The following is an 11,807-nucleotide window of genomic DNA, read 5'->3' as shown; positions in this document are numbered from 1 at the left end:
TATTGGTGACTTTAGGGGAGCCTCATGCCCCATAAAGTCTATGGTTGGAACCTATCAGCTTTCTCGTGGGAGAAAGCCATGCCCGTTTGTTTAGCTGGTATAGCTTTGAAAACTCTAGATGGGGCAGTTTGACTCTGTCCTCTCAGGTGACTGTGAGGTGGAATTTCACTTAATTGCCACAGGTTTGGTTTGAGTTTATTGGTGACCTAGAAAATCGAAGGTGTGATTTTTCCAGCCATAGATTTCAGTTGATGGTATCGTTAACATTCACTGTAGTCCAGTATGCTATTAACGGGTTCCAATGACCTGATGGGGCTAATTAACCATAGCTGTTCATCCCACCTGAATTTGGTAATGAGCTTTTACACTGATAATAAATAGAGGGATTACGGAGGAATAGATACCTATATGATGGAGATAATGCTTGTTAGCCCAGAGTAGCCCTAGCCACAGTTAAAACAGTGTACATAAATAAAAAGCTCCAGATATTTCTCATCAAAATTAATAGGAGCCATATAATGCATGCAACTGACAATTTCTTCTTTGCCAATGAATAAATCCATGTGTCTAGTAGATGTGGAGAATTTAGTGCACATCTTGCACATCACATGACCCATCTGCTCACCCTTATATTTTGTTTTTATTTCTCATTTAACTGTAGTGATTTGAATGGAAAGGAGACATTTTGTTTAAAACAGTATTGATAGGTTTTTAGGGAGAAAGCATGTAATTACTGTGGAGAAAATCCCTCTGTCTCTCTGCTAGCTTGAAAGATAAATGAGGAGATTGTAGCTATTTCACCAACTTCAATTCTGTTTCCATTTAGCTCATGCTATTGAGGTTGGTTGGTGTGTAACCACAGTGAATTGTTTCTGTACACAATTTTTTCCCTTGCAATTTTAAGAGATCACAGTGGCATTTTTAACTGCTAACTATAGGCTTTCATTAAGATGATTGATTGCTTTCATTGATTTATTTGATTTGTGGGGATTCGTTTGGTTTGGATTTTTGCTTTATAATGTACACCATTTCGACTCTTCTCTTGTGAGGATATTAATGGCATTTTGAGTAAGCTTTCTTCCAAAGAATTAAACAAATTAATAAGATAATGATTGTTCAATGCCCTTTTTTGTGGGAGGGGGCTAATGATCATTATTATTGCTAACAGTAAGATGTTTCTTCTACTTTATGCCAGAGATTCCTACTTTACTCACATTTCTTTAGCCAGAGTTGAGAGCAGATTTGCAGTGGGAGGGATATTTAAGATCTCACACTAAAAACAGGAGGACCAATGCATAGGTCCTTCTGGTCTTTCACAGGCCACTGGCTTGCATTTTGAAACTCTCTTTAAAACCGAAGTAGATCAAATCATTGAACTAAAGGAAGCTCTGTTTCGTAGAAAATCTAATTCAGGGAAATATTTTTAGAGACTGGGTACAGAGGAGGAGAGAATATTGTCAGTTAGGTACACTTCTTAAACAGTCTAGAGATGCTTTGTAAATAATTATCCCATTGCCGAGTCTGATTTGAGGATCCCCCAGTGGCATAATGAGTGGTTCGCATTGGGTTTTAGGTCAGAAGCTCAAAACAACCAGCCACTGCGGGAGGCTTTCTGTTCACTACGAGGAGTTGCAGTCTCAGGAACCCACAGGGGCAGCTCTACCCTGTCCGACAGGGTCTCTCTGAGTTGGAATTGAATCAATGGCAGTGAGTGAACAAGTGAGTGAGTGAGAGTACCAATTTCAGAAATTCATAATTTGAAAATAAAACAAACATTCATACTCAAATTATAGTATATGTGAATGGTTGGCTTATTTGTACATTGTCCTACCTGGAAGTCTCTATCACACCTTCCCGACTTTCTTGTTTAGAAATACCTATATACCCATTGTGTAATGTGCTTTCGGATGTTGGAATGCCTACCATTTGAATCATGGATTTTTTGTATTGTGTTTTTTGTATTTTCAAGGCTGAGAAGTTTCCTATCTTTACAAAATTTTCCTAGTTAAATTACAATATAATCAGTCTCAAAGCTTGGGAATTTAATTTAAATTACTTACTAGCTCCCTTTTTGTTTTCTATGGTTGCCCCTTTAGCTTTTATACTATGCCTATAAATTTAGCATTCCATATAATTGTATTTTGATGATTCTGCACACAGCATCCATTTACCCAATCATAAGACATAAGCATATATAGATTAAACCTCTTCCTTTAGATAAAGCATAAGAGCAGGGCCTCTCAGATGTGAACTCTTTCTTTTCAGAAGTTGTATGGTATTTATTGTCAGTATATCCAGGTTAGCACTGGGCTACACAAAGGCAGGCTTTAACTCAAATTGTTTCTTGGCTGTAGATACTATTGCCTCAAACATGGACCAAACTGGCTGGGAGTAGTGCTTGCTTGAAATCTTTCCCCATTACCTCCCCAGGGATGTTCATGGAGGCATTCCGGGATAAATGTTAATCCAACTAAATCCGTGTGTGAGCTTCTGCTTCAGAGTTGAGTACTCAGATCACTTTGAAGAAGTCCTACGGGATATAACAATGGGTTATGATGAAAAGAATCATCACCCCGTCCTCCAACATCTGATTTAATACTTTCAAGTTTTAGGACAGGAAAAATAACAATGTTATACGAAGGAGAGATTATACACATTAAATTCAGTTATTTAGGAGACATCTTACTCCCCAAAGAAGTATATTTACTGTGAATGGTCCAAACAGTTTATGCTGGACCACTCACCTAAATGTTTCATATCTACCCAGCAGAACCACCGGAGAAAGGTCTGGCAGTTGTAGAAATCTCTAAAGATTACAGCCAAGAAAGCTCAAAGAACAGAGTCCCACTCTGACATTTTAAAATCTCCACGAGTGGGAATTGACTCAATGGAAAAGGATTTGGGTTTTTCTTTTTGATTTATTTCTATTGAGGTGTATTATGGTCACATCGATGCTGATTGATGGGGACCCCAAACGTGCGGATGCAAATTGCATGGCTTCACCAAGGCTGGGACGGTTCGGAAGCAGCGTGCCGGGCCTGTCTTATGAAGTGCCTTTCTGAGGATGGGGTCCATCTTTCAGTTGAGCAGTTAACTGTGTGCACCACGGGGAGATTCCAAAGGAAAAGCTCAATTTTTGACTAACTGTTTTTGGGAAGAGTGAAAATATTGTAATGGTTATAAAAAAATTGGGGGGGATAGAAAAATGGGCACTTTTTCAAATTTGGAAAAGTAGTGGAGCCTGGTAATGTTAAAGTAAACAAACTTTTAAACATGGATTGGTCACTTTTTATTGGACTTGATTATTTCTTATTTTAATTGACAACATTCACATCTTTGAGCGTCTCCTTTAGACTTTGATAAAATCAACTTGCATAGGCAGATGGCAGGCTGTTATTTTTAATTCACAAGCCATGTTAAATGTATGCCATATGTTATAGAAGTGTTCAGGCTCAGCCTTTTGAGTGCTACCACAATAAACTCACCAACTTACAGAAAAGGAAATCTGACAGGAAGCATTATGCACTTGTGGGTTACATTTTTGAAAACCAAAGTCAGTTACTTGTCTCTTGGCCTGAATTAAGGAAGGGCGGGTGTGGGGGGACTATTTAGCAAAATAAGAAGTCACACATTGAAATGGTAATTGCTTTGTAAAAGAAAAGTGGGATTAGGGGGTCTGATTGTTGCTTTGCACTGAGAAGAGATATATTGCGTCCATAGTACACCTTGGAAGAATATACAAGGCAGCCTGTTATAATCTATAAAGGGGAAAAAATGTGTGCTGCCAATGACCCTCAGTAGGGGAATTCATTTCTTTTGTACTCAAAGCTTCACATGTCATATTCAAATAGTCAATTAGGTTATCTGTTAAACCCCTTCTAGCATCAATATTACGCAAATCAGAACCCATACCAGGTTTTGCGGTTGTCATTGACTTGACGGAACCTCATGGTAGCCTATGGTAAGTCAGAGCAAAACCAGGCTCCATGGTGTTTTCCATGGCTGGTTTTCCAGAAGTAGATCACCAGGCCTTTCTTCCGAGGCACCTCTGGGTGGCCTCAACTCTTCAACCTTTTGCATTACCCGAGTTAATAACCATACTTTTTATGGATTCAATAGTGATAAGTGCTCTTTTTTGGGAAATTATTTACTAGCAAGACCCTGAATTCCATGATCCCTTTTCAAATTGGTTGTTACAGATAGATTTTACTGCGTGATGAAACGTACCTCTTTATTCATCTCTATGTTTAAGAATACATGTCCGTGATACTTTTAGTATCTGGGGCACTTCAATGATAAGAGAAATATAAGCAAAGTTTTTGACCACTTGGGTCTGTTCGTCTAAAGAAAAGTGCATTTCTGGAGACATGATTCTAGAGTGAGATGAGGAATTGGAGAATCGGGGTGTCTTCATTCACCAAAGACATATCTTGTCAATATTTACTTCTTGTAATATTTATTAAGAATATCAATATTCATATTAAAACATAGATTTCAATGAGCATGTACAAACTTTTGATTCCTGAAGTAGAATAGGAAGTGTCTCCTGATGCACGAGCACGAGGCTACTGGGGAGTGTCAGATGACATAAGAAACATTTGAATGAGCAGATGTAGGTGTAGGGAATAGAGAAAGGAGGAAAGTTTATAAGAACAGGACAAAACAGGCCATCGTTTTCCGATTATACGTTGTGGGATGCTCTTCTTTTTCAAGGGCTTTCCATCCTTCCTAACTCCTGGGACACTGAATATGACAAGCATTCTCAGCAGAAAGAATAAGAGATAAGTCAGGGTTACCTGGTGTGTTTTGGTGGTAAGGCAGATCGGTGCGTACGCCTGGTTGAGATTTCAAATGCTTTAATGAATCATTCTTTTCATTGAATTAAGCTGTCCTCCCTTAGCAATAGGGATTATACGGTGGAAAAATGCCTCCTCGCATAGTTAAAAACTGCTTTTCTTAAACCCTCAAGCTCTTTTCTTCCCGTCACTTCCTAATTTTATTGTTTCTTTCCCAACAGTAGCAGTCTAATGTCCCTGAAACAATTTTCTTGTTTCCACCTGGTATTTTTAGGGTCACTTGAAACAGCATTGAAGGAAAACGTACCTCGGCTTCGCATAATACCCGGCACTCGCCCACCACTGCTCTCTTTCACATTCGAGCACTCACGTGCACATACAGGTATCACCCATATCTATGTGCACACACAACGTTGCGGCAAGTGCCTGGTTTTGTTATGGATATGCTCTTTGGCCTTTGTACAAAATGCACTTCCTTAAGCACACTGCTTTCATAGTCACCTCGTTTTGTATTTGTCTTCTCTATTCCTTGATCCTGAACTTGAGAGCAGGCATCTTGTCCTATAGATCTTTAGAGACTCACCATCTAGCTGGGTCTGGTACATTATAAGGCTATAATTAGCTGTTTTGAAAAGTTCACATACAATAAAAGAAAACTAATGTTTATTTGATTGAGCATGGTGGCCCAGTGAGATAAGCATTGAGCTTTTAATAGCAAGGGTGGTGGTTCAAATCCCCCAGAAGCTCCGGGGGAGTCTGATGCTGTCTGCACCTATAAATATTTACCATCTCTGAAAGCCTAAGGAACCTACTCTGTCCTAGAAAGTTACTGTGAGTTGAAATCAACTCAGTGGCAGTGAGTGGTAGGAGTCTGTTTAGTTAGGTCAACAATTATCTGCATTTATAGGCGATTTATTCATTCAATCAACCATTAAGTAACAGTCACAATACTTCAATACTTCTTTTGCTGAAGAGGTGGTCGAACTCAAGGTTCACGCTAATGAGCTTGTGTTTGCAGGTAAACCCACCTGTGTACTCAACGATAAGTCTACTATTTCTAGCTCACTATTCAACTAGATATGGTGGATTTCACAGTGTTGGCATAATAATTCATCTAATCTTTTTGTTTCCTTCAAAGTTTCCAGAACATTTTTATATATAGATATCTGGTCAAAGTGTGTTTCACTGCCAACTGCAGTAGGGATTTGAGAGTCCAGAATAGATGGACCAGATGGGCAGCTTCCCTCATGGCAGTTTCCCAAAGTGCATTCAACAGCATACTTGTTTCCTTTGATGTTAACTGGGATGTTACTAGGTGTTGTGAGAAAAGAAAGAACGAGATGGAGAAAGAAAAAGATGGAAGAAGAGAGAGAAATGGAGAGAGGAAAGATTTGCACTTTAGCTCATGAATTTTTGAGAAACATTTAGATCAAACGAGTCTAACCAGAGTTTTCTTGGTTCAGGATGTTTCAGAACCTTTCATTCACTAATATACTTTGAAATTTAATAAGAAAAATAAAATATGTGAATGGTAACCAGCATGTCTCTTATTTTTACTGGAACTTTTCACTTGTAAAATATTTCAGACTACTTAGTAAACATTAATTGAGAACATAGTTCTGTCTGGGTGAACCATATTTGGTGAATTAATAAAGTCAACATATTTCTTTAAAATTTTTTTTTTCATTTCGACATATTTCTGAGAGCCCAGCTCATCTTAGATTATGGTATGCACGTGTTCCTAACTTTTCTGGCTTTAAATTGGCATCTGGTTTCTGGCCACACTCCTAATTTCCTTCCCTGAGCTGCCTGTTGACTGTATTTCCCAATCCTTTATTAGGCAGTGTCCAATAAGGAACTCAGAAAAGTCTCTTGCTATTTTAAGCAGTGAGGGTTTAATGCAAGGAGTTGGGAATTTGGAGAAAGAAAATAAGGGAAGGAAGAGGGGAAGTGGAAGGGACAAAAATGAATGATTCCTCCCCCACCCTCTCTCTTCCCACCCAACTAGGCCAGAGTACACAAACTTGCTGCCCTTGGGAATTGCTGGAGGCCCTGCTCTGCCTCTGCTGCTGTTGGGACCACAGTGCATCCTCTAAGCAGGGCTCATTTAGGAGACTCCCACTGATGCTTCAGAAACTGCACAGACACAACGGAAGTTCACAGTCACCTGCTGTTGTCCACAGTTGTCATTAGTTGCTTTTCCATCTCTACATCCATGAACTTATTCTTATTCAGGCTTAAGTGTTTCCATAAGCACAAGAAGCACACTTTTCTACTGGCAAGATGTACTATCGCTTTTAGAAATTGTTATTGTTTATAGTTGTTTGTCGTCGAGTCCAAATCAAACTCATCTCTCGCTGTCATCCAGTTAATGCGACCAAGACTGTAGCTGCTTATAGGAGTAGAAAGCCCCATCTTTCATCGGAGGAGCTGCGGCTGGTGCTTTGCAACTGCCAACCATGCGGATTGCAGGCCAACATATGACCACTACGCCACCAGGGTCCCTCAATCAAACTCATAGTGGCCCTAAAAGAACAGAACTGCCCCGTTGGGTTTCCGAGACCAGAATCTTGACTGGAGCAGGTTGACAGACCTTTCCTCCCTTGGAGCTGCCGATGGGTTCAAACCAGCCCGACTTCATAATTGTCTACCAATCACGGAGCGAAATCATGTGGACTTGTGTGCTGTATGTGAGACGATAATTGGGGTTCGAATGATACCATTATCTATGAGCTGGAAGATATGAGCCTATTAGTCTGGCTTGCACATTTCTTCCCATTCCTATGAGTTTGGCAAAGCTAGCCCTGGATTGGTTGAGTTAGTATTGAAAAATGTTAGTAGACATGATTAAGTGAACTGTGCCTGGGGGTCCCTTTCCAGAGGATGGCTCCGTGTGTGTGTAACCTGAAGAGCCTTTAGGTCTGATGCTAAGCTCCATTTGCTTATATTCTGATCAGTTAATTTGATTCAAGCTAAAAAGCTTTAATTTAAAAAAAGGTTCAGAGACTTACTCCCAAGTCATTTTCTTTTAGACAATTTAGGGAATCTTTGTCTCATTCCTTCAGTACTTTAAATGGCTGCCTCTTCCTCAACCTTCAGAACTGGTCGAAGAAGTCTACCTTTGTCACCATATTGCCTTCCTATGGTTCTTTTATAGTGTTTGTTTGACTTCCTCTGAGCACTTATTAGAATTTTTTTGTTTATTAATTTATGTTTGTGCTTTCCAGGTGGCAAACTCCTGCCAGCATGACTTTGTTGATTCCACTTAGGACCTGCATACCTAGAGCTGGACTCAGAGTAGGCACCAAAAAATATTTGCTAGAAGAATAAATATTGAAACCAAAATGTACCTGCAAGAACTTCTTTGAAAAATGGAATTCAAAAAACAGAAAGAAAAATGGAATTCATAGATAATGGGCATTTCCCATCAACTTTTCTAAGTCCTATCATAATTGTAAGATATTATGGACTGCTATAATATATCTGTAAGAGCTCCCAATAAAATGATTTAAAAAAAAACAAAAACAAAACAGAACCACCAAAAAATAGAGTTTTCCCCCCTTTGTTTGCTCTTATGTTATTAATTTACTCCATACATGTTAAGTTAAAAAATTAATTTGGTAATTTCTATTAAATGTCCTTAGGAAAAAAACAAATCCACCACCATTGAGTCTATTCTTTTTAAAATAACCCTGTATAATATTTTCAAGACTGCAAATCATTATGGCAATAGAAAATCTCATCATTTTCCCATGGAGTAGCTGGTAGGTTTGAACCACCAATCTTGTGATTTGCAGCCAATGCATAACCCACAGTGCCCCATAAACATTGATAGTCTTGGAAACCCACCAGGAGAAATGACTCACTGGCAGTGAACATGAGTTTCTGGTTCAAATCTGAAGAACCAGATACCGCATTCCGAATCAGTAGAAAGCAAAGCAAGCTTTCCCAGCGTCCATTTATATTGGAAACAGGCCATATCCTCAAACAAGCTTCCTTTCAACTGATTGGCTGCTCGGCAGATCTCATTATGGACTAGATCACATTGTATTAGATCTCATCATTAGTCATTACTGCTGAATGACTGAGGCCCTGCCACCCTCAAACAAGCCTTAACCATCATAGCCATTAAAAATAGGCAAGCATCCCTAAAAGGGTCTGAACAGTCTGCATTCAATTGCTAATTAAAGGCCGGAACTTCAAAATCATTTACTAGTACCCTGGAAGAAAAGCACTGGTGATCTGCTTCTATTAAGATTACAACCAAAACTGCTGCATGAAGCAATTCTAATCTCGAACCCTTTGGGTAGCGTGAGTCAGAATCAATTAGATGGCAGCAAGATGTTAGGTAGCAGAACAGGAACCAGGGTGTCTACTGGGCATGCTCCAAATCCAGGCTCTGAAGCTAGGAAGGGGCAGTACACCTAGCTGGGTGGTAGCCCTGGGTGGGCCCCAATCTAGGCCAGGTGGGCTTAATTCAGCCAATGGGTCAACTAGTGCCATTGACCATCCCTCCAGCCAAGGCCCTAAAAAGGCTGGAACTTTGAGACCAGGGCCTTCTTTTCCAGCTGCTTCTTCCTCTGCTGTCCCATGCAGGCAGGCCCAGTCTCTCTCCCTCTCTGGCTTGTGTTCAGTTTACTGTAACACCTGAAACTGCTTCTCTCCTTTCTAAAAACCCACTTGGATCACAAACTAGGCTATGGTGTGAATTCTTTCTCATGCGAAGCCACGGACCGAGACATTTCCCACCTAAGAAATCTAACAAAGATGGCAATTAATATTAACAATGACAAGCTCTTGTAATAAACCTAGGTAGAGACTTGTTTGGTTTTCGAGGATTATAAAACCCCACTATCATGATCCCAATTCTACCTTGCAAGTCTGGCTAGACCAGAGGATGTACACTGGTACAGATAGGAACTGGAAACACAGGGAATCCAGGGCGGATGATCCCTTCAGGACCAGTGGTGTGAGTGGCGATACTGGGAGGGTGGAAGGGAGGGTGGGTTGGAAAGGGAGAACCGATTACAAGGATCGACATGTGACCTCCTCCCTGGGGGACAGACAACAGAAAAGTGGGTGAAGAGAGACTCCGGACATGGTAAGATATGACAAAATAATAATTTATAAATTATCAAGGGTTCATGAGGGAAAGGGGAGCGGGGAGCGAGGGGTAAAATGAGGAGCTGATGCCGGGGGCTTAAGTGGAGAGCAAATGTTTTGAGAATGATGAGGGCAATGAATGTACAAATGCGCTTTACACAATTGATGTCTGTATGGACTGTGATAAGAGTTGTATGAGTCCCTAATAAAACAATTAAAAAAAAAAACACCCAAAGTCAAACACTGCCTTTGACTTTATATTGACTCATAGCAGTCCTATAGGACAGTGTGGGGCTGTCCCCGTGAGTTTCTGAGACTGGAACTCTGTTTGGAAATAGAATGCCCTGTCTTCCCTCCACAGAATGGTTGGTGGGTTCAAACTGTTTGAGGCTCGAAGCCCAACATGCAACCACTACATCACGAGGGCCCTCTATGGAGGATTAGGTGTAGCAAAATACAATTTTGCTTTTGGGCATGACCATATATGAACAATAGCTAGCTTGTCCTTGTAGTAGCTATTATTCTGTCAGAGAAATGGTGAAGAAGTTGTGAAGGTATTTGGAGGCCAAGGCTTTCAAGGAAACACCATCATGACCCTTTGGACAATTGTATATTTTGTATTACTAATTCCCTGGTCTGGTAAAATTACTGCCTTGAAATCCTCATGGAGCAGTTCTAACCTGTAACATGTAATTGCCAGGAGGTGAAACTGATTCAATGCCAACCACACCACCACACCTTTCTTTCAAGCTGCCTTGGCTCCTGCGCGCAGTTTAACTCGAAACACGCGATTGCGGACTTTTCGTCAAATTTTCTTGTAACAAAGGGTTAGATCTTTTTATATTATTTACAACACATAGGGGGAAACTCCCAAATTCCATATTTTACTGATCTATTTTCTCTTTTTAAGAAGTAGGAGTTAATAGGGTCGAACGAAGACCCGTGGATGCGGAAAGGTACTAAAACGTCTTATTCTCGTTGGCCCAGCAATTCTTGGGGCTGGGCAGAGGTTGCGTACTGTTCTTTCCCTAAAAATGAGGAGAGAAAGGACTTCATTGAAACTTTCTCTTGCTTTCTTCTATCAAACGCCTCCAGTTTCCATGGAAACGAGAGCAGAAAGGCCATTGACAGGCAGCAATAGCGAGTGAGTTCTTTCTGGCATGCGTTGGCTGCTTCTAATGTGGGTTTGGAGGAGAAGTCAGCTGCTTACGTAAGAAGACAACATTCGGTATATTACCAAGTTTTATGTTTTCAACCGTGTTGCCTTTCAGATATCATTATAGAAGAGACATAGGAAAGAAAACGTAATAGATAAAAATTATTCCACGAGGTCTCCAGGTTGTCATCTGTGTATCCCTATCTGGATCGGTATTACATAACTGTTGTTTTGTTAGGTGCCCTCAAGAGTATAATGAAACACCTCCTAGTCCTATCACTATGTATCTATACTATCAAAAGAACCCAGTTGGTACGATGAACATAGGGTACATGATTTGGGAGACTACTTTATACTTTATAGCTAATTTTAGGATGATGCATACCTCACCTGACCATATATATTACTGCCTTGGGAAATGAGTAGGTAGCAGATATAAAGATTTTAGTGTGGGGAAAAAAAGGATCTTGGAGAACTCAGTAATTGGCCAAGGGAACGATTGTGCAGATGGAGAGGTGGCTCTATAATAAATACATAGAGATCATTAACCTCTCTAATCCTTGTTGCATTTTATCTTTATATCATTGTTAGGGACTTTGTAATTTGTGAGCCTGAAAATTATAAAAGATAAAAAGCTTGAGGAAATGAGATAGAGATGATGACAAAAAGAAGCCTAACAATCTCTAGTCCTATTTTCCAAATTGCCAGGCTGTCTGCTATTTACCTCTGTTCTTTCCCCCTTTACTTATTTT

Source organism: Echinops telfairi, unplaced genomic scaffold, assembly GCF_000313985.2.
Source record: "Echinops telfairi isolate 266 unplaced genomic scaffold, ASM31398v2 ScPeMD7_22;HRSCAF=79, whole genome shotgun sequence".
Taxonomy (NCBI): Eukaryota; Metazoa; Chordata; class Mammalia; order Afrosoricida; family Tenrecidae; genus Echinops; species Echinops telfairi.
This window is presented reverse-complemented; position numbering follows the sequence as displayed.